This window comes from Ptiloglossa arizonensis, chromosome 13 (genome assembly GCF_051014685.1).
Source record: "Ptiloglossa arizonensis isolate GNS036 chromosome 13, iyPtiAriz1_principal, whole genome shotgun sequence".
In the NCBI taxonomy this organism is placed as follows: domain Eukaryota; kingdom Metazoa; phylum Arthropoda; class Insecta; order Hymenoptera; family Colletidae; genus Ptiloglossa; species Ptiloglossa arizonensis.
This window is the reverse complement of record NC_135060.1, coordinates 323610-348920: the sequence shown is the minus strand read 5'-3', so window position 1 is coordinate 348920 and position 25311 is coordinate 323610. Positions and strand designations below refer to the sequence as shown.

Genomic DNA, 25311 nt, shown 5'->3' with positions numbered 1-25311 from the left:
TGGTAAGAAATAGCGATTCCGTTTATTCAGAATATATTCCTCTTAATTATTTTTCTCGATATGTACTTAAAGTTTTCGTTTTTATTCCTATTTAAAAATATCAATATTATTTTTATTAATACAATATATGAAATAATTTAATTTAAATATAGATTTACTTCGATAATACACGAAATAACAAAAACTGTACCGGTTTTCTCTTCGAAATGAATCCTGATACGTTTATTAATATCGGCAATATTAAAATTAAAATATTGTCTAACGAAACGTAAGCTGCACCACTAATGTATTAAGAAATATTTAATTCCATTCAATCAAAAAAGTTGACTTTCGTAACTCTTTTACACTTTCACCTATAGAAATCATTTACATCGGCTCGTGTTCCCTCGAAACATTTCAACTTCCGTTTAAAATATTTTTCCAAATCACCGACAGTTTTAAGGATACTTAAAAACCGTACGGATCGACTTAAATGAACAATCTCGTACGCATGCATATTTATCAAACTGTGCAATGATGTTTCCCAATATATTTTATATCGTACATTGACAATTTATATAAAACTGCTACAAAATAAGTACCAGTTAGCAAAACTCCGTCGAAAATCGGACTAAATTCCTGCTGAAAGGGTTACGCCTGTTTTATAGAACGAAGGGAGTCTAAAATCAACACCTACCATTAGATAATATTGCATAGGGTTTATTTCGTTGTGTGCGTTACGAAGGAGGGGTAAAAATTCTGATCGATACAACTCGCGTTCCTTCCAGAATCATACGTTTCAGCCCTCAACGGTATATACGGTAAGAATTTGTTAATTCCGCTCAAGTTGTAGCCTTTCTTGGAATTGATTCGAGCAAGAAACCCTTCGTGACGCTTGCACCGAACGCTCGATCATTGTTCAAATGAACAAAAAATTAAATTTTTATAATTCTCATTTTATTTCTTTAAAATTTTGTTCCGTATTTGCTTCGCTTCTAGATAGAAACTTTCCTTTTCTTTTTGAGATAATATATAGTTATCCGTGTCACTTCCGTTACCAACTTCGATTCCTGTTTCTTTTTCTAAATCGTTCGCCAAAGAGATTACTACGAGAACAGGTATAATTTAAAATAGCTTGTTCAAACAAAAACCAGCTTTCCCACTTGAGACGAAATTTATTCGCTTTTTCTGAATACCGTGTAAATCGATGATCAACTGCAATAATCGATTAAGCAAATATATTTAATGTGTATATTTATAAATTTACTCGATTCCCATATGAATCAAATCCTTGAAAAATCTGTGCAAGAATTATACAATTTGTATCAAGATGTTGCAACGGTACGGTACATTACTATTATAAAAGGCAAAAAAAAAATTCTATTGCGTCCGTCTTTGAACTGATTTTTATCAAGAAGATCTCCCCAATCTCTGAAAAATGTAATCGATCGAATGACATAAAAACGATACAAATTTCATTTTTCGTAGGTCGAAGCGATGACTCATCATTGTTCGGTGGCCGCGCTTGCGCATAGCCAGAAAGTTTAGTCTTTCGCTCGCTCTCGTTCTCTGTCATTCTCATCCGCCGACGCTGGGATCGGCTCTAGCGCGAGCTAAACTCCAGCAATTCTTGAAAGAGAAACTCTCCACGCATTCGTTAGTTGCGTGTCACCGGATCGGAGTCACGCGGAATTAACAAGTTCTTGCCGTATTTCGGGCCATTATCCCCTCGTAATATAAATTCTCCAACATCCGTTGACTTCTTATTGGAAGTAGAATTCTTTTCCAATTATGCGATTTGCAAGCTCCGTTAAAGAAAACGTTCCGCGCTACATTTTCCTTCCATTGTTGCTTCTTCTTTTCTACGCAGTAGATACTCGACTAACTTGTCGTATTAAGTATTATACGAACAGCCTCTCTTCGCTGACTTGCCCGTGCCACGCACGGACACGATAACCTTCTTTAACGACGAAATCTTTTCATTCGATTCTTTACGATCGATCATTTTTAGGGGAAGATATTTAATCCCAAGAGGCAAGTGGTTAACGCGGAAAATGTTCGACGATATGCCGTAGGGCGCAATTTTCAGTTACGAGTGAATTCGCCAAAGTTGAAATAATCTACCGACTTTAGAAATCTTTGATTATAAATTTTATTATATACGTATAACTAATGTCCATTAACGACGTCTTTCAACGAAACGCGGAACGATCGTTTCTTTTCCAACTATACAACTTACCGAATTCGATTCGTCTGTTTTGCGTGTTATTCGAAATTGACAATACGGAGCCTCTTTAAAAATACTTCGCGCTATAGGGTGTGGAAGTGAACGTCAGGTAAGGCACCGTACCATTGTCGGAATAACACGGGTAGATTACGATCCGGATGAGTGCGTTTGAAACGGGAAGTTGCATATTAAAGAATTTTAAATTGAATTTCTTTCATCGTACAAGCAGTACACATTTTAAATGCCTTGTAAATATTTCGCAACATCGAGTTGTCTTTTAATACAACTCAAATTGATCGTTCAATTAGGACGAAGAAAACATTTCTGTAATTTCTACTGTTCGTTAGATACAAACTGTGCAAACACATATAGCGTAAGCTTCTTTTTACAGAAAAAAGAGAGAAAAAATATGCAAGAGTACCGACGGGCAAATTAAGACTTCCATTTACGTAACTGAGATTAATTACATATGTTAAAATAAGTTATAAATAATTCTGGTTACCACCGAAAGGAAATCGCAACTTTAACGAATGTCTTTTGAGCGTAATTCGACTTATTGGGTATATTTTATCAACCATTTTGAGATTACTTTGGAAGGTTACGTTGAAAGTTTGTTTCAATTGTTTCCATTAATTCTGACGGAGAAAACAATTTTCTCGCTATTCCGTCTTTGCGAATCTTCGTTTTCGAAAGAATCGAGTTTAAAAATTTGTCACGAACGCATGCAACTGAATACAACTTTGTCTCTGTCCGTTGCTCGTTATTACCATTGGTCTTGATGTTTGCAAACATTGTTGATGGCATAGTAATATGTTTTCCGTTGATTTTACCACACACCTACCTTCTAACCGGTTAGAACCAGTTACAACAGTTAAAACCACATCATCGTCAATGTTTATAAGTACCAACAGCAATGAAAAGACTGAGGAACGAACAGACGCGCTAACTATTATATATCGTGCTCGATCGTATGTGTACCCGTCGAGGATACGGGTACCCATCCGAATTGATTTGATCGAAAACGAGGTATCTCGCGAAAAAGAAACTTCAAGATTTTCGATTAATTTTTTCATGAAAAAATTCCCAAGTAACTGCATCTGGGTATCGCACAGGTAGCTGGATAATTTTTCTACAATGCGGTATTTCATGGGTATTCGAGTAGCCGAGAATCTCAAGGGTTCAAATGTAATCACCGGCCCTAATTCAAAGTTCTATCACTCTTCTGAAAAATCCTATTGCATAAATCGAAAGGACGAAAGTCGTGCGACTGTTCCTAATGTACGCTCGAGTTATTTGGGAGTGCTGAGCGAACCGGAGAGTGGGGGTTTTCATTTGTCGAACTTCAACCGCAAACCGAATCGATTCTTTCTTCGATTAAAATAAAAAATTTCAGTGGTCTTCAACCACGGAGAAAACTGAAATGCGCCCAGAATTGTAATATTGGAAATAGTTCTTCTACTATGTTTTCATCATTTTCATCCCAAATATTTTATATAAAATACAAAATGATTTATTACAATTATTTAACATAGTTCCAAATGTATTTCTGTGCAACGTCTTTCAACGTTTAAAATTAACTACGATGAATCAGTTTTATAATGTGTAATGCCTTTGTAAACAGTGAAATCGTAAAAACTGTCAAGCTATTAATATTTTGTGTCCGCAACAGACGTCAATATTATGTTATTCGTATCGTTGCCGTAACGTAAGTTATCTAGAGATAGGAGCAACATGTGTTAATTGAAAGTATGTAGTAACTAATTAATGTTTTCATGCTGTGTGATTTTACAAATATAAATATTCAATAAATTTTTTATCCGAACTCGGATGCAAAAATAATCTTTTACAATCTTTCAATCCGTCTAATACCTTTCAAATAATTTTATATCAAATTTGATTTGGATAAGATTTTGCTGCTTTATTATTTCGTATATTGATTTAAGATACCCGTAAATATATATATATATATATATATATATATATATATATATATATATATATGTGTACGTATGTATGTATGTATGTATGTATGTATGTATGTATGTATCATTTATAACTTATTGCTTATTTAATAAATAGATATGCGTTTACAATCCCTATTTTACGAAGCATAAATTTCGAACAAATTGATACAAAACAATCGTCTTTTTCCAGAATTCAAATAATGACTAGTCCATACTTAAATACCATCTAAAAGAAATTTATTTGTAAAATAAAATATTAACGATAACGTAAAGGAAACATATCTAATGAAAAGAAAATTATAATTTACCTAGCCTGTTGTTGTCCTTTTCAGAGCGAAATATATCAATATCTACAAATTACCCTTATTTGTGTTAAATTGTAGTATTGAAATTGTGGAATCGAAATGATAAAAAAATTTGTAATCGTTAGCGAAATAAATAAAAATTAGCTTACACGCACGATCATTGGTATATCGTCCTTAAAAAGAATAAAAGACTTTACAAGGACGTCAACAGTGAACATCATCGGCGTAACGGTACTGTAATGGCTCTGCCAGTGAAGGAAACCGATAGGAATTACTTATTTGTAAAAGCAAATATAATCGGATTTCTAGGAACAGTTGCAACACTTTAATGTAAATGTACATTTAATTTATACATTGAAAATAGAAAATATGTACTGTTTCAATGTTTCGAGTGAAATATACAATCTTAGACGCAACACATATTTTTGAAAACGAAACGAAAACATTAAAATTTAAAATATTGCTGTATTCTGTCGAAAATATTATATTTCATTGACTGCTAATATTTATTAATTTATATCGATTAGCATTGGAATGGCATTAAAGGTACTGGCATTAAATAATATCGGATTGTTATAAAGCAACAATACCGATAAAATTACCGGTATTAAATTAATATTTATTCGCTTATACCTGTTAGTGGTTTACGCGAAACATTAATCGGTTATTTTCGTGTAAATTATCTTTATCCTTGTGATAAATTATAGTAATTATCGAAATTGGTCAAAGTATCATTCGAAATATGAATATCGAGTATAATTAAAGGAAACCGTGGTATTAAAGTGGAACTAACCGAAGACAACTTTGTAAGTCAAGCGCCGAGAAGATGTGTATAGCGCGGTGCGTCACGAGCTGACCTGACCGTCTGGGCTTCGAATGTAGCCTACCCGTGGTGATCAACGTACGACTATACGGGGTGTTCGGTAAATCATACAACCGATTGAAATATATTTTATCGATTTGTCGCTTAGTTTTTCAACAATACGATTTCAAACACAGAATACCACTGATAAGTATTGGACTCGGAGCTCTAAAAATCCAAATAATAAAATATTTTAATTACTCCTATTGTGTGATTCTAAATATTCGGGTTTTCTTATCTGATTTTTTTATACAGTCGCTCACAGTGAAAATCGTATCGTAAAAAGTACTGGTTAAATTCCTTATCCTTTACCCTGAGCGATACCTCGGAGATCGCAATGGCGGTGGTCCTAAATGTGGATAATTTAGTTTTCGAGATATTGACAAAAATGTATTAGCGATAAACATTTAATACCATTTATATGTGTATGTATTAATAGAAGGAGGTGTATTTCGAATGCGTGCAGTGTTTCTTAGAAATGAAATTTAACCAAAGACGAATAAACGGAACGCTAACATGAACAGATTGGCGAACAGCGAGGTAGCCGAAGCGGCTACCGCGTTGCGTCAGTTCCATGCGGGTACACGCATCGTACACGTACGTACTATGTACCTTTAGACGGAACGTATATAGTATTGCTATTACATTTTTCTCAATATCTCGAAAATTATAAATTTCGACATTTCGGACCATCGCTATTGTAATCTATGAGGCACAAGCTTTCGATTAAGCAAACCCCCGTACTCTCCCCATTCTCGCAATAATTGAAGTCGTGCGTCCATTCGTGTCTACAAGAATACATTTGCATACAATATAAATTTCTATTCTCTTTTGTTCGTAACGGCAATCTATGGAACTACTTTAGTCCGTACCGTCGCATTTGTTTAATAAAGACGTTAAATGAAATGAAAATTTGAAGTGTGCGGTGCACGTGCGTAGATGACTTCAGAGACGTTGACGGATTGGCGATTCAAGTGTACAACTGCTCTCGGTCTCCGCATTTTGCGCTAACTAAGTATTGGTTTTAGACTTCTTCCATCCAATGGGATCGATTTAAAGAAATCCTGAAATAAATTCGACGCGCCATTTTGGATGTCACGAATCGGTATTTAACACGCGTGTTACGATCGGTCACGATGTTTTCACCTTCTATTTCGGTTGGCTGTACATACAATGCTCAGTGTTCGAGGGTAAGGGGTTGCGGATTCCGAGAATTCGCGGATGGCAAATTCCAGGAAATGACCGTAACTGTCGTCCGTATGCCGTCCGAGGGTGACAGTTTATGGTATTGCCGGTCGAAGTCCAGGGCAATGTGCCTTGCACGTGTATTCATTATATAGAGTGATACCGAAGTACTGTTACAACATTTATAAACCTATTCTACATTTAAAAAATTAACAATACTCTTATAAACACGGGATCCGAAATTACTTGTTTTTAGCAAACAACCATTTTAATCCTTGAATTATGAACTACGCTCGATCGAACCCTTTTCAAATCTCGATCAAACTACTTTTCTCACGCATGATCCTTGAACTTCTTGGCATGGACATGATATTAAGCACAAGCGTATTTGAATATTTTAAATTAGACGAGTAACTTGTAACTACGGAAGACCAAGAAATACTATGAAATAATATGCGTTATAAGAAACAAGCAGTAACGTGGAACAGAAGTTTACACCATAGCGACAGAATACATATACATAAATACATTATAATATATTTAACCCTTTGCGGACGAACGTTGTGGACTACGAGAGTTAAACTGCACAGCAGAAGGTTTTGAAAAGCAGATGGCAAGAAAATAACGCGTACTAAAGTTTAATTTATCCAATGTATAAATTTATTTCGATTCAATCAACTATCACTTCCGTATTAAGGAATTCAATTCTTTGGCTACACGTCGCGAAACATATATTCAATATTTTTAGTTTTATTAGTCGTTGACGGCAGTGTCGACTAAAGATTGTATTCTCCAATTTTTAAACAATCGAAAAGCGTCCGTCGTCGTCTCGCAACCGCTTGCCTTTCGTGTATCACCGTGCAAAGTCGTCTATTAATTAGAATATTGCTGCAATGTAATCGGATTTTGGTGAAATAAAAATAAAAATTTTCTAATCTTCTACCACGCATTCGTCAAAGTTTTATCGACCGATTCCTCAAATTTTTCAAATGAAAATCCGATCGAATACAGCATCACTGAAGTCAACACGGTAGTGACCAGAATTATATGGGAAAAATCAAGACCGGACATTTGCATATAGTCGGGGTTGGTCTCGAATTCGTTCCAGGAATCGACCTTTTTTTATCTCGAGTCGAGACCAGTCACGCGTGAACTGTACGACGAGGAGAGGGAACAAGATACACAAGGAGCGAGTGCAACAGCGAGCGTGAATCGTATTACAGGCGCTCGGTCTCCAAGCTTCAAAGCGTTGCCGCGTACATACGGTGTGACACTCTTTAATGCACCTATAAACTTTTACATTGCTTATCGTATCTTCGTGAGAGTATTATCAATGGTTGGGCGATATTCTCTCGATGATGATCAAATACGACCGTATTAGGACTATTTTTCCGTGTACACATAATGCGCAAAATTTGTATAAAAATAGTCTAACACGTCTGACGATGTTTTTGCAATACTTTGTTATCATTTCCCTAAATTACTTAGACTTATATGCAACTAATTAAACTTATTTCATTTTAAAATATTAAGAAAGTATATCGTATCATTGATTATTATTTATCGAAATTGTTACCTGTATTATGTTTAATTTCTTAGCGTGTTTTCTATCGTATAATAAATATAATAATGTTACATTATAGTATTTATTGTTTATGCATGTATTATGATTAAGTATGTAAGGATTTATTTATTATTTTAAAGATACGTGGTTTTGGTAGTTTTCTTTATCTCTGCAATAAATGTTAATACGTTTTCTCTTCAATTATGTACATAATTTATATACAAACACTTAACAATTGTATTTGTGTTTAACGTATTTGTATATTTGTATATATGTGTACACATAGTTCACCATATCTTACTACGCGCTCTTTATCGTCTTTTTTTAGGGACTAGGACACTTTGACGCGTTCAAAAATTGTTCGTATTTTAAAACATGGGTAGCAAAAAAAAAAAAAAAATAAATAGCGTGAGTTTTATTTGAAGTGTTATTTATTTAAGCTTTTAAAGACATCGCGCTGAATAACATTTTTTTAAGATGGCTTAACGGTGTCCAGGATTTCTGCCAAACGAAATTATCTGGAACAAAAATTCATAAAATGTTTGAAACTAGAATATATTCTCTAGGCATTGACGATCGAACATTTACATTGTTGTAAGAATTATCAAAATGGCAGCATTTGTATTTGACCTATCGAATTTATACAAAAAATTTGTTTTTTGTTTCCATTTTCCGAAATTATTGAAAATATAAAAAAAATCAATCATCAATGCCCGATATATGTTACAGTAAAGGTATCTGCAAAATTTCGAAGTAATCGATTAATTGGATCTCGAAATATCTTGCACACCGATTTTAAAAGCACAGTTTTCAGAAAGATGCGTTCAAAGTTTTCAAGTGTAATTTTTCATACGTTTTCTTCACTCAACACCAATTAGCCATTCTTACTTCCTGCATACGGCCCTCTGCTTCAATTTCAGGCTCTTGCAAGGCCAATCGACGGGATCTACGGGCGATTCGACCTTCTTTGGAACTTTCGAACGTTCGTTCGTTGGCTATTTGTATCCTCTCTTCGTCGAGCGCGTCGCATATTGCAGTAGCTGTTGACCCTTGTTATGTTCGTATTGCTCATAATTAATACAATAGTACACTAGAAAAACGTGTGTTGAAAATACTGGCAACAATATAGGGCAGCAATACAGGGGATTTATAATATATGTTCATCATATTTTTTACCATCCTTAAACTTTTTTACCAAGTGAAACACGTCTTTATAGGCGATGTACGATTTTGGCCGTGACTCACTGTACATTTCCGGTACTGTTTCGAAATAACGTATAGACATTAACGCAAGTTGCTAGTTAATATTATTTTCATTCTTCGTAATTATTGTACGGATTTATTTCATTTTTTAAATTAGTGTCGTTTCTAATACTTAGCGATTATTAGAACTACAAGATATTGATGAAAACTTGTTATTGGTTATGTTGGTTACGTTACACTTCCGGCTACTTGGTAACTTTCAACGAACACGATACTCACCGTCCGTATTACTAAATATATATATAATATATGTATGTATGTAATAACGACAACTGGATATCCACTTTTGTATCGTATAAATTCTATTCCAATATTATTTAATCACTTATCACATGTTCTTGGTACACAAGAAGGAAGAATTTCTAGAACTTATAAATATGCAATTTCTTGAATGTTTTTACCATAAAACGTGGTCAAATGTTTCATACATTCAACAATCTTGTATATACGTTTGTTCGGTAAACTGGTTCATACATGGCATATTATACATTACTTCTTAAGTATATCTGCTTCGTTTTCATATTTTGCACTCTCACACTTTGTCACATTATTTCACTTTTAAGTATTTTCGATTCAATATTTATCTCAATAGATGGTTCTTTGCTCCTACTTCGAGAGTTTGGAAGACGAGGTTCGAGAAAAAGTTAAATAGAAATAACGAGTGGCACGTTACAATTACATCCGATGTTATTGATTTTACTGTAACGCGCATTATTCCCGATAATGTTGCTCGTTTTCGTTCATTCTTGTTACGGCGTCCGATATGATGGATCGTTCGGTTCCACGTAAAACCGAGCCTGGGTATGCAGGTATCTCCGAAGCTCGGATTGGGGCCAGAAGAAATCGGACGAGATCGGGTCGGGTCCCGAAAGTATTCTTGCCACATACGATTGTTCGGGATCCCGAAACGCTTCGGAAGTCAGAGACACGATCCACCATTGCGACTGACACGGGATGCCGAGTCTCGATTCGTGACTACTACTGGCTCGAAAACCCACTTACATATTCCTATCCAAGAAAACACTTTTATCCAAGTAAGCTAAAATTTTCAATGAATTTGTTCAATGCGAATTTATTCGTTGAATAAAAACATTTGTTTCGTTTGAGAAACTTTTCGTCTACACTTTCGAATAATACGTATGTTTCTCTTTACCTGTATCTTCGTACAGCTAAATAAATACATATGATTTTTCTCTTATCTTTGATCAGTAAACAGCATCTTTAATTTTGTTGAATTATTAAATATTAACCAATCTTTATCGGACAGCAATACGTAATACATTCTAGCGAGGGTCTAATACGTAGACTCTACGTGGCTGCTTAAGACTCGATTTAAAATTTTACACGTGTTCTTCTTAGAATCGAAGAATTGCAGAATTGTCGACGTACGAGAAAATTTCGTACGCGTGTAAAGTAAATGTCCGTTTATCGTCCCTACCAGACTCGAGACGATATCTTGAAATTTTCTATTCTTTTAGCCCACTTATAGTTCGAACAGATTGAAACAATACCGGAATTATTTTCTAAAATGTCATCATTTTTTAAAATTATATTTTCTTATACTTTCTTCCAGTTATACGAGACAGCCACTGATATACTTTAATAGTTTGTTTGTTTCATCGGTTTCCTATATGTGGAACGACGCCAATCATATTGACGGTAAAAACACCTTTGTTTGGACAGCGGATGTATTCCAGCTTGAAAAGCCTAAAATGTTTGTAAAAATGAGTTAAAAAAATCAATGAATACGTTTAAAAGTCAATAAATGTGTCTACGAAAGTTCGTATTCGTGCAACTTCATAAAGAGAAACATGTTAAAATACATATTTATTTTATTTGGAAAAAAAAAAAAAAAAAAAAAAAAAAAAAAAATTCCGACCATTACATAAATAATCGGCTTCCTAATGGAAATCTTCCTTTCGCGTCACGATAATGACTGGTGTGACCAACACTTTCAGCTTGCAACGCTTTCTTAAAATGTTTTGTGTACCATATCTACATTCTAATATTTCTAAACTTTTGAACGACGTCGTTAGAAATACTGACGGATAATAAGTACAACATTAAAGTATCAACAAAAACGGTTCGAAATAATAGATCAAAATAAAATAATCAATACACACAGAATTAAAAGAAGTTAAACTAACGGCATACCTTCGGGGTTCATGGAACCCGAATACTCTTATGTAAACAATAACACCACAGATTTAAAGTATACTAAGAATTAAGAGAATATCGAACAGGCTAAATCGATACAAAATTCATTTATCCATAGTAAGGAAAAATAATTTCTCTTGGGTCTGCAATATACAGCTGTATTACGAATGAATTAATTTCACACGTATATGAATTAATTTTCAAAATATTTGTGTCAATGGTCTTTTTCCATTACAGAATAATTTCGATAAATGTAAAGAAATGTTACATCGAGAATGAGGTCGAATAACTAGTCAATAAAATGAACGAATTTCTATATGAAATACTTTCCAGCCTTACCCAATAAATCGTTACGTCTATGGTCCGTAATTGAACGTTGGGATAGTCGAATTCGAATTATCTATGTTTGGCGGCTCGCAATCACGAGCGATAAGACACGCGGCCAGGATGAGTCATTCGCTAATGAAAATTAAGATTTTTATAATTTTCATTATATCTTCATGAAAGTATTATCAATGGGTCGATAAGGTTTTCTCGATAAAAATGAATCCCAAACGTGAACTCATTTCCTCGATAAAGTAATACTTTTTTGTATTAAAAAAAAAAAAGAAATATTATCCCGAAGTATACATAAATAAATAAATATGCGCATAAAATATAAATATGTAAAATTCTGTACCTCGTTTCTCCTTTTCATTTAGTTAATTATCTTTAAATATAAGATATACCGTTAGATAGCTCTAACAATTGATAAAAAATATTATAATGAAAAAGAAACGAAGTCAACTTCATTTCCATGAAGTGTTTTCGGAGAAAATGATTAATGATATTCAAATAAACATTTTTAAGATATAAAGAGACATTCTTAAAATACAAAAGAGGTTTGTTTTCAAATTTCTTTATTATTTATTGAGCAGGAAATTAATCATTTTCACCGATACCGATCCTTTTCGTTGTTGGTGTACAATCTAGCAACCGTTACAGTCATTCAACAACCAAAAGTATAGAATTTTCTTAAAATTAGATCGTTTGTTCCGAGAATATATCGATTTGTAAAAAAAATGAAGAATTGGAAAAATGATGGTGTTAGGACGGGAAATGAATTGTCTCGACAAGGAAAACGATTTCATATTGTTAATAAAAGTGTTACGAATAAACGATACGATTGAAATGCCTACTGTATAACCCCAGGCGAAATTTATAACAAATTGAATGGGCTCTGTGAGAAATTGATCCGTCGATTAGTTTTTGAGTTACTTTGCACACCGATTTGAAAAATGTTTTGTCGCGGTTCCGAGACAAACAGGTTCAAAGTTTTTAACGAAGTTTCAGAATATTCGCAGCTGAGTATCGATCTGAATATTTAATCTGTTATTCCGAATTCAAAGAGTAGAAGATCTTCCTCTTCGTCGAAAACAGCTTGCTGGCTCATTTTTTTTATAGAAAAGTTATAGAAAAAGTTGTTCAACCACGATATTATTTACCACCGTTTCCATTATTTTGAATACGGAGCAATAAGTAAGAGGTAGTACCGACCATATCGAAACCGCGGTGCTAACGTTTCGGAGCTAAATGCTGAATCGTTGCGTTAACGCGTTCGTTAAAAGTCTGTGTATATTCTTCTAAACATCTCTCCGATATTTTTAAATTTGTTTACTTTATTTTCAATATCTCGATAGCACATCTTTTAAACGATATATTACAAATTCATGATTACCCTGCGGATAACAATCCAGAAGCATCGCTACCAAAGTCACGTGCCTCGTGCCTCGTGCTTTTTTATGCAATCAATATTTTGACAAACAACAAGACACTATTATACGAATTCGGCTGATCCGTTAATCTTTCAACGACTCGTATGTACTCAAGATAACAATATTATTCTAGATCTAGATATTTGAATTAAATAAAATACGGATCGTATAAATTTTTATATTTGAAAAATATATATCAGTCGAACGAAACCGAAGCATTGTCGACAATTATTCTGCCGGTGAATTGTTTTCACGTAAAAAGGAAATGCAGCCGATTAAAACGGGATCGGATAATCGGAAGTCTATCGCGCTTCCTAAGCACATGTAAATGCAACTGAATGTACACCCAGAAAATTATGAAGGACGAAAATAGCTTAGGAATCCCGGAAGCGCTTGAGGTCTTACATATGCATTAGAAATGATAAGAAATGTAGTACAAGATGTGGCGAATGTTCAAGACATTACACGTAATGTTCATTCGACACTCGAAAATATATTATATACGTGCTTGCATTGTACATTATTAAAATAAATTTTGCTTATTTATACTTCCCAAATATATATTCGCCGCCTTCGATCACCGCTATTGATAGATATTGAAAATCTCTTTTAAATTCGATTAAAGTATTAGTTTGGAAAAAATAATTTTGAAATATAAACGTGTAAACGTAATGTAAAAAGTTGACCTAAAACTTTCTTTCAAAACGCATACTGAGAATTTTTTAAATATCATTTCTAACATTACCTTATTTTAAATATCATTTTCAATAATTTACATACACTTTTCATTCGTATTTCAAAACTATTTTACTCGAAATATTAATACAAACCGCATGCTTCTATTACTCCACTTCATATTTAATAACTGTAAAATATAATTATAACGTATTAACTCGGATCAAATGCGATACACTTTTTCAATACAGGTACGTCTCGTCTTTCCCACTTTCTTTACATCCATCCTTAAGTCCTTCGATCACCGCTATTCATAATTTCGTAAGCTTGATCCACAATTACACTTTCACAGTGCTTACACACTTCCAAACACAGCTTGGAAGATGCATTTCTTGTCGGTATTCGGCGATGCCGTAGAAAAATTCACCGTGTTCCAGTTTGAAAAATTTGTATTAAAAAATTCTACAGTATTCTATTGTATAATTTTTTATCATTACTGTACAATGTTCGAAAAAAATGGCCAATCGTCAAGCAACAACGAAACTTTTCACAAGAGCCAATAGACAACGAAGATAATTGTGAGAACAAAGAAGTGGCGTTGAGACAGAATTAGATACATTTATTTCTTCTTCTATTCTTATTATCAATTATCATTATCCGTACCATGACTCGTAGACATAAACAAAAACAAATAATACGAACGAACGTAGGGGTCTGAATGGACTCAGCTGATTGCATAGTCCGAGAAAGACCCAAGAGAGGCCGCCGTTTGGTCGTTAATAAAATAATTTATTAGAGAACAGAACGGAGAAAAAAATATTAGCACAGCAGGACCAAATCATTGGATCGTGACAACTTTGAGCGAACAACCGGTGGCTAGAAAAATTTAAGACGAGACACTTATCGTTTTTCGAAAGTTGTACAGCGAAAGTCCTAGCGTGATTAATACAACTCGTAACGAATGGAAAATAGATTTGCAGTAGTACTTGTTGAAAGATTACGAACCGTAAACATATTTCATACGAATAAGGCTGGGTTGTTCTACAAATGCTTTCCCGACAGAACAATGACATTCAAGAATGAAAAATGTCACGGTGCCGAGCATAGAAAGAAAAAAAAAAAAAAAACAATTTTATTAGCGGTGAATATGTCAGGGATGGAAAATTTCGGTTGGCGAACTTACAAGAGGGTGTTTCACCCTTTTAAGTTATTAGATTTTTAATACTCAACGAATACGTATCGCGTTAAATACAAAATAAATGTACTTTTAAGATTGCTTTGCGAAACGATCGCAAAATATTAAATGAAATTCTCTCGACCATTACCTTTTCATTAATATTTGAAATTAAAGGTGGTGAAATTACTTATTTTACGAGGTATCTGTTACTTTAAACGAATCAATATTTCATTTATTTTCAAATAATCCTGCTGGAAGTGAAAAACTGAAACGTTATCTCTTATTTTCATTTGAAATTAAAATCTGTTCAATTCTGGGTCACGGTTGATCCGGGGTCCGTCGCGCGTGCGAGTGTCGTGCAATCCATCGTCCTATGGTTTTAAACGGAATGTGCGCACCTGTGCTTATTGGTATAATTGAGCACTTGCTAATACAATAGAACCACGATCTCTGCTATTCGGATGTTCTATCATCCAAACAGAGTAAACAGCTTCGGACGAATAAGCTTCAAAATAAATACAAAATAATTTCAAGTTTCATTTTCAATGTAACTATTCTCTATATCTATTTAATTATTTTCGTCGATTTGTTTCAATCTTCGTCAGTAATCTACCAATATAACTATTATCCAAATAGTTTTTTATTCGAACCGTTGTCTTCGTATTGATTTAAATAACGGAGGTCTTACTCTATTGCTCTGTCCCCTCTACGTTTTCTACATCCCACTCGTAAAGCTATTGTGCGTTCATTTGACCATGAGCACACGTAAAACAGTTGTTACGTGTGAAACTATTATATCAGACATTAATGTCCTCGTTAGTTTTCACCTAGGTATTTTTTCAATTAGTATTTTGCGAATCTAGCTTCTGCGTACATGTACTACGACTTCTAGTTACGTACATATTTTAATTAATCGGGCCAATTTAACAAGCCCAAATATCTACGAGGGATTCTTGCCACTGATTGTCCATTTTATCGATCGTACAAATAGGTAAAAAACAATGGAATTGTAACGAGAAACAGCAGAAGGCAAGACAGAAGAATTGCGAGAAATAATATAATTATTTTGCTGAGAATCGAAAATTATCTTCGTCTCTACGGAATGACTATAATGGAAAACTAATTGGGAGTACTTTGTTCCGTTGCTAACATTGAAACACACGTTCAGATTATTTTGCATTCTGTGCTGAAATTATTTACGTTCAAGCGAATCTCAGATCGTTCCATTTTCATAATGATTTTTCTCAGACATTGGTGGAGAACTTATACGTAGGGTGTTTCAAAATCATTTCTATTTAAAATAACTCCAAAGCTAGAGTTTCTGAAGTAATAGACTGTACAGAGAATATTTGTTCAATCTTCTTTCCCGCGTAGAATTTTACAAAATAAAAATAATATTTTTACGACGGTTATTTTGTTCGGTCTCGGCGGTTTTTCTTGGCCTTCCTGATCTTTTTGAAATTTCTGTAGCACCGTACGTACTTACTTATACTATAACCGACACAATATCCCTTACGAAATACCATTCTTTTGACAGCATAATTATTTGAGAACGTATTTCTACAGATTAATCGACAGAACGAAATCGATTTCGATAAGACGCCAGAATGGTCCTACCGGCTCTCATCCGAAGATACTACACGTTGGATCGTGTTTCAACATATTTATGTTCAGTTTAAAGAGAACGAAGAACCATGTATAAGCAATGCAGTCACTGTACAATGAGATAAGAATTACATACTCGGCTATCATCGACAAACGTCGGAGAATATGTACAGTGCAGCGTACATACGCCGTATAAATTACTCGATTCGATACTATTAAACGTTACTAGATACAAAAATTAATCACGATTGATAACTATTATAAACAATTGAAACGAATGTAATCACCAAACACGATTAACTCGTTCGTTATTAATTAAAAGTAATTATATTTTTTATTACGTTTGAATCGATCAGTTAACGACGAGACATCGATAATGACACTAGAATTGTGCGAATGAACGAATGAATTAATTACAAAATGGGACAGTTTTGTTATACTAATTTTTTGAAATATCAAGAATGGAATAACCCGAAACAAAGATAACATGTTTCAGGTCTATATTATTATACATTGCTAGTGCAGATTACAAATGTAATTCATAATCAAACTACAAAAGGTAAACACAAACTGAACAATTACTGGCCAACCCTGATCGAAATATGCAACTATTTAGTGAGAAAATAAATTTGTTATAGTTGTTAAAGTAACAACTATTTCTCAAACGTATTTCTAACGAGGAGTGGGCAACGATAGCTCTACTATTAAACGAAAAGAAAGAAAGAAAGAAAAATGTCGAAACAAAAATGAATGCATTCCGTTGTTCTCGAAGGGGAAGTTTTCATTCTTTTTTGGCAATTAATTGACAATAAAACGAAATACTTTCGGACGGTTAAAGATACATTTGAAGTTTTGTTATAAATAACCGAAAGAGCCTAAAAAAATTGGGCCACCAGGTTTCGCGAAGCTGACTCTTTGAATACAAAGTGTGTTGACATATGCCTTCTAAACGCGAACAGATCTACTATATATGTACATACCTGCGCCTTCTAAATACGAAGAAACATTTGCGAAAAGCGTATACGAATGCCTTTCGCGGCACACATTCGTATACGAAGAGTTATTCCATTTATTAAATTCATTTTCGTAACAAACTACTTCGATCGAGTTTACGAAGAACTTGTAAAGAAACGTTATACGTGTCGTTAACGCTTTTTGCGTCGAGCGGTAAAAACGTTCCGTAATCGAACGTGGAATAATAACTGTCTTGTTCGATACACCGTAAGCGTTTGTAGTTTCAATCACGCCAGCAGACAAAGAATCGAACCATGGAAATATTTATAAATTTCTATTTTTCTATAATTTCTTCGTTATTCGGTACTATTGTTACAAGTACTTTATCATCCGTACTGCAGAATAAGTTTCGAAAATTACGCGATGGAAGTAAAGAGCGACTGCGTTACGTTTCAAAATGGTCGCCGAACATTACGCATGGTAAAATGTTCGAAGCGCGGTAGCGGAACGTCTTCTCCGATGTGAATGCTCGCGTCCTAAACAATGTTATCATTTTTCTCTGTTAAGCGCAAGCGCCGTGTCGCGTCGCGTCGCGTCGGGTCGCGTCGAACGCTAGTGAAAATCAACCGTAAACGAGTTGCACCGAGAGCGAACAAGATAGAGCAACAGCGGCCGGCCGAGTCTTGGCCTACCTGCGTCCGGCGGTCGACAACTGTCGCGCGCGACACGAGTCTATCCGTTAGGACAAATTTTAAGTTTCAAACACGACCTCCTCCGACCGTTTTTTCATTATAAATTATACGAATCGTTTTTGAAAATGGTTCGATTACTTCGAATAGAAAATAGTTCGAATAATGATGCTTTAACTTTGATTCGATGAGAATACATCGCCAATCCGTTAATAATACTCTGGTGAAAAGACAACGAAACATGTACAAAATTTTATTTGCATTATTGTATGAAATTCAATCTCGCGAGCGACAAATGTAAACGACGGGGAAGATTCGAAAAATTTGATCAAAGTAAGATCCGAATTTTTACCAAGGAGTTATCGAGCTTCGAAGAACAGAAACGACACCAATAAGTACAATCGAATCTTAAACGAATCTGTACTTACGAGCACCTAAAGATAAATAGAAAACTGACAGCAATGCTTGTAAATCGGATCGAAACTCACGAAACGAAATTAAGACTAAAATTCCAATACGTTTCTGCTCAATTTATTGAACTTTTTGTAAGCGAAATTCCATCCCATTTTTACGTAAATTATCGATTCACGATTCAATGGATTCGCAAAAATTTTCATACTTTATTGTTTATTTTTTGCCGCAATATTGTGTTTGAAACGTGTGACCGTTAAACACGTATCACGAATAAACATCAAGAATTGTACTATATTTATTTTCCATTTTACGTTTAATATACGTGTACGGCACAGTTTCTTTGTCGCGGTTAAAGTAATTTCAATCGCGGTTTTGGTATTTCGTGCTTTTCGTTTCATTTGGAACTTTCATACGAAGATTTGAATAGTAATTTCTCAAAGTTCGGTGCTTATTAAATTGGAAATAGTTACGCGTAAGCACCGAGCGAGCACCACGGAATTATATTAAACGAAACCAGTCTTTTTCACGAGTACTACTCTATTTCTAACGCGAGGAACCGTAAGCATCGAACTAACCGATATTCGCGAGTACATATTGAACTTGATCCTGTCTCCGATTAAAGGCGACATTTTCAGTGTTCGCGTATGTAAGCCTACTAATAACGGAAAAACAACTTACCGGTAATGACGTCAGCTTTGGAAGGTAAGCCGGATCTCGAATTTCCCCCACGAGTGGTCGATTCACGCGAGAATAATTCACCGCTTCAGTCTCGAGTGAAAATCACGTACATGTGCGCGCGTAATCACGCACACATACGTACGCGTGCACATACGTGAGTATACCAACCGATCTATGTATAAATTCTATATCGACTTTAAAAACTTTTGCGGAACACGCTAATCCACAACATTACTGTACGTCGGCGAACTTTACTTCCCACAGGCTTACTTAAAAACCTCTTTCTTTTTCTTTATCATTTCCTTCTTACTGCACTACTCACACTGTTTTTATCTTCATGTTTCGTTGCTTCCCCGTTGGTCGACGATTCTCTTACACGTACACTTTAATGCGTTCGTTTGCCACAACCCGTATCGCCGCAACACTCGCGACACAACTTAAACAACTTTTCAAATTTCTTTCTACCGTTGTTGCTCCAGCGACGATTTCTGCGGATAACAGTTGGAGAAACATGAAATTAATATTTGCTGCTAACTTTTTTCACGAACCGAACATAGACGATACGAAGGGGCACACGCACGAGTAATACGTCGTTACGGTTCATTCGCGCGCATATTTCACACGTTTTTCTTAATAACACGTTCGTTAAGAAATAAACGCTGACTGCCAGGGTCGCGGAAAATCTGAATCTCGATGGTTCGTTGAAAAATTTCATTCGTTACGCAAAACGTATTTGAAAATATTTATATCTCAATTTAAACATTGCACGGATATCGAATAACAAAGTTTTAAACCTATATATAAATATCTTCTTCCAAAGTTCGTCGTCTACGAGAATTTAATTTGAATAAAACTCGTGGAGAAATTAACGCGACGAATTATAATTTTGATTTAAAAAAATGTTGGATATATTTTTCTTTTAATTTATTTATACAAGAAAGAAAAAAATTAAGGAAGAGAGGCCCTTACAATCACCGTTTGTACATTATAGACCGGTTTCGTAGCCGTTAACTTCATTTGCGAAATATCGAATGTGATTTTTAGACGATGTACGTTCAAAAAACAACATTGTGCATGTAGGAGAAATATACCTTCGTTGTTACGAAGAAACGCGACGCGGCTTCTGTACGACGGATTCTCGTTTGCATTATCCTTCCGCCAACATTTCTATTACCCGTCACAGTTTAATGACGTTACGAACGTTTAATCGGAACAAAGAAGACGCGTTCGACAATCAACGGAAGATACGATGGAAAATAAACAAGCGGGTTGCTTCGGTTTGGGAAAAAGAAGGGTAAACGAGGTTGAACGAAACCAAATGGGAAAGGGGAGGAGTGAAAAGGTGATCGCGAAAGATGCCGCGTTGCCGTCGCTGCAAACGCCAATTTTTATCTTTTTTTAACCAACTGACCCTATCACCGATTAGGCGGAGCGCGTTGCACTCCACTTGTTCTCACAACTTCCGGTTCAACTGTTCGCACAAAGATCCGCATATCTTTCGGTGCCCTGCTCTCCACGAGAGTCTTGGCTTCTATCTCTCTGTCTCCCGCTTTCTCCTTCTCTACTAGCACTCGCAATCAGTGTGGGTACACCTCGTAGAAACGCAACTGCTCGAGAATCTCATCACTGCCACGTGGCTTCCACTCAACTTGAACACTATATTCCACTCGCGATTTCTCATCGACGTTAGAACCATTGTCATTTCTGCTGTTACCGGTAGCGACGTTATATATTGCTGCTGCTGCTGCTGCTGCTGCTGCTGCTGCTGCTGTTGCTGCTGCTGCTGCTGCTGGTGGTGATGCTGTTGCCGCCGCTGCTGCTGCTGCTGTTGCTGCTGCTGCTGTTGGTGCTGGTGGTGTTGCTGCCGCTACGGCTACGACGTTCGTGATCGCTTCCACAATGATGTAAATTTATCAGTGAACTCGCTTTCATCGCTATCCTATTGTGTTGCCGATGAACCGTTTTTTCGCAGTTCCATCCGAAGAGAGGGTTCTTCTTTACTCGTAACCTAGCACAGTGCGTGTACGATGCACGCACTGTGCACGTTTCCCGCGCACTGAGCCAGCGTCGCCAGGAGAAAGAAATTGGATGACTTTCAAGATGGCAGAATGAGAAATACACAGTTTTTACGTGCACACCAGGGACCGACGTTCGCACTCACGCGCACATACGAGCCGACTTGTCACGTGTAAGGACAATCGTGTTAACGTTTATCTTTTCAAAGTTTATGGTATTCGGTTGTTTTTTTCTTTCCACCGGTTTCCGCTAATCTTCTTCTTATTATTTCCTGCGTTTTGTTTCCATTCGTCCTCGAGTAATAAGCTTCATGTCGAGAGAATACTAACTGTGTTTCTTTCTCTTCTCAACGTACGATCACGGCTTTCACAATGTTACACGATTTACTTTGGTGCATCGAAACGTTTCTTGCACACGCACCACCGCTTCGTTCTCGTACGTGTGTAACGGTGGCGATGACAGCAACGGCATTAGCCCGGCAGTATTCCTGTAAACAAAAAATTATTCGTTAATATCTTTGACATTTTTACGAATAATACAAGTATTTTACTCTAACTCTTAAAATTAAAAAAGAACAATCGGTAACTTTGTCAAAAAAATATGCATAATAATATTACACAACACCTTTGAAAAACACGAATATACTACTATTTGAAATTTTGGTACTGCAATATCTTTCGCATGGATCTTAACGTCTTTAAAATCAAATTATTCTATTTGAAATAAAAATACATGCTAATATTAACCCGTGACACCCATCAATCTTGCGAGGATGTTGTCATACGATATTACTAAGAAAGTTAATTTCGAATATTTATTCACAACTTTGGTTTACTTCTACGTTACAATATTTAAAAATAATTTAGAAACTAAATCTACGCGTATCCACCAATACACTCGAAGAGATTAATAATGAATAAAAATATTTAGTTCGAGTAATTTCAATCACTCCTTTCCTGATTTTCAACGATTTTGGATTTAATTTCTAGAAATTAGTCTTATATAAACATTTTGTGTTGTAAAACGATAGTATTATTATATTTTTCGATATAATATTTACCAAGAACGTAGTATTAAACGAAACAACGTTTTCATGTTACAGATATTTTATAAAAAAAATAATCATCGATGCAAGTTTTATTCAGAAAATTGTATAGAAAACTATATAGATGTGTGTGTGTGTGTGTGTGTGTGTGTGTGTGTGTGTGTGTGTGTGTGCGCGCGCGTGTTATATTATAAAACAATAATTTATATGTATACGTGGAAGCAGTTTTTAACCAATATTACAGTAAGCTTTGTAGATATTGTACGAGATGTGCAAACTGATTAAATAATTCTGAAAGAATGACAAAAACCATAAATAAAGCTTCGAAAATTATCCGAACCTTTCAAAATTATAAATGTATAATTGATTGAAAGAAGTATTTAAAAACAGAGAATTGTAAGTAAGAAAAACTATTGTACAGAATATAGAATGACGATGATGATTGCCAACAGAAACGAAAAAAGTGTAGCAGATTGTAGAGATTGGACCGGTGACAAAAATTTTGCGAATGTAGAAAAATTTATACTCCAAAATCGGTATATTTCGATCAAGTATATTATAAAATTTCTTTATTATACGAACAGCAACAATAATATTACTGCTATTGTACGGCTTTATAATGAAAGATATTCAAATCAGCGACCTATAATCCGTAACATATATTATTGCGCGAATAATAAGGAATCCTCAAAAGATCACGTAGCCCCGTAACGTAAACGTAACAATGTTTATTCGGTGAAGGTTACCAGTAAAGATTTTACACGATGTGCAGTAAATTCTGTTCGTATGGGAAAACTAGGAAAGTATATGTCGTGCATACGAATTCTTATTAAAGTATCAAAGTACATCAAGATCCGTAACGATGTTTTCCATCGCTAATAATACACTAAATGCGCAGATCTGCCTAAATGTAATTTTTACAAATGCCTACATGTATACCACTACGCGCTCTCGCGACATATATTTGAATAGCACCCGTCACAGAAGTTCCTTCTCGAAATACTAGTATTCGACATTTGTATCTTAGAAACAAAATATCAAATTAAAAGAAACAATGACCCAATATTTTTAATCTCTTTCTTACCGAAATCTTATATATTCTCGATTATAACTCTATTTTAAGGTATCTTTATACCTCGAATTATAAACCTAACCATTTACCTTAACAAACCTTGCGATCGAAGCAAGCGCAAGTAAATGAATTTTTATCTTTTTTGTGAAAAATCATTAAATAATGCTCATTATTTTTAAATAATATTTTGTATTTGCAATTGTATTTATTTTAACTCGGAAATTGAATATAGAGAATTTTCTCAGTATCTCGTGACAGCGATTGTAGAAACATTTGGTTTAAAGACAAAATACGTATACCACGCATATCGTAAACGGTTGACACTCATCATGGAAAATATAGCAGCAAAGGGTTTTCCTGCTGTAACTTTGAATCGTGTATCGGAAAACAGTTGATTCACGTGGTACTGTTGTACAAAGATCAACACGATTCGTAAATAATAATAATAAAAAAAAAAAAAAAAAGAAAAGAAAAAAAAACTATTATTTTATTGGCTAATAATAAATAATAAATAATAAATAATAAATAATACCGTCAACGAATAATACATAATTGCAATTCAAAGAACGTAAGATAATGTCGGGCTCTCGGTTATTGACTACATTTAACCTTTCTAGATACTAAAGTAAGAATAGCTTAAACCAGCGAGGTCTTTTACCTTGTAATGTAAAAGCATAGATACGTTCTGTATAGCATTTGTAAGTCTTGACTTGTAAAAAATGATGCAATGACACCATTCAAACGAAACGATACACGAATATACAGGTACTATATCAAAACACTTTAGCAACGATATACATATAATAAAGAATAATGATTTTCATTTTTTAATTAATTATCAAATGATGTGTTATGCGTTCAAGGACAACTTTAATTACGAAATAATATATAATTTCCCTAGCCTAAACGAAACAAAAGGAGCGACGCGAAATTTACAAAAACGAAAATGAAGTAACACCGATTAGCTATACACGACGAAACACATACTGCGCATTCTCCGTTACCAGATACGACTGCGGAAAATGTTTTAAATATTGGAAACACCAAATTATCTAATCTACAATCTTTCCCATTATTGCTAATTATCTAATTTGAATTTATAATCTTCGTTTCGGTATTCGAACGTTCTTGAAACAAGAAGCACTTGTAACCACGTTTACCGAAGATTTCAGAAGACGATCGAGTTCTTCTCAGAAGTCCTTAATCACATTCACATCTAGAGATTCTGGAGGACTTTGTAGTATATTAACGTATTATGAGAAAATTACATTTACCACGTACGATCGAGTTTATGGTTTTAAATATTTTTGAGGAATATGTAGATATTTGCATATTTTTTTTAAATTTAAATTTTGTTTGTTAGTATGAAATTATTACAGCCTAATAACGCACACTGTCATAAAACAACAACTTCATATTTCATTATATTATAGATATATTCTGTATATAAAAATATTCTATTGTACAAACGATATCGTTTTCCTTTAAAAATTTATCCTTCTTCGTTCGCACACGTTACATTCTCAAACATTGTGTCCGTGCTCACTCGACAAACTCTCAAAATTATGTACTTTTAACATTTTTCTAATTTTTATATCGTGTTGCATATTTCAATAGTTTATTATATTAATTTTTTATTTTAAACATTTTGTTTCGCGACAAGCGCATTATAATGCGTTTCTCTTCAATGTTCCATTTTTCCTTTACTTATCTCGGTATGTTCCAA

At 34.6% G+C, this 25311-nt stretch overlaps 1 protein-coding gene across 8 annotated transcripts in view; it reads right to left on the bottom strand.

Moving 5' to 3' along the window:
• Smr (nuclear receptor corepressor smrter) overlaps positions 1-25311 on the bottom strand; it is a 96729-nt gene that overhangs the window by 60860 nt on the left and 10558 nt on the right. For 4 of the 8 annotated variants that reach the window (XM_076325766.1, XM_076325762.1, XM_076325767.1 and 1 more), the window contains exons 2-3: positions 21167-21955; positions 19453-19940 (exon numbers count right to left, since the gene is read on the bottom strand). The gene's annotated coding sequence lies outside the window, so the exon portion shown is untranslated. Of the gene's footprint in view, positions 1-19452; positions 21006-21166; positions 21956-25311 lie in introns of those variants that run through there. The other 4 variants (XR_012993961.1, XM_076325768.1, XM_076325761.1 and 1 more) reach the window with 3 other exon arrangements.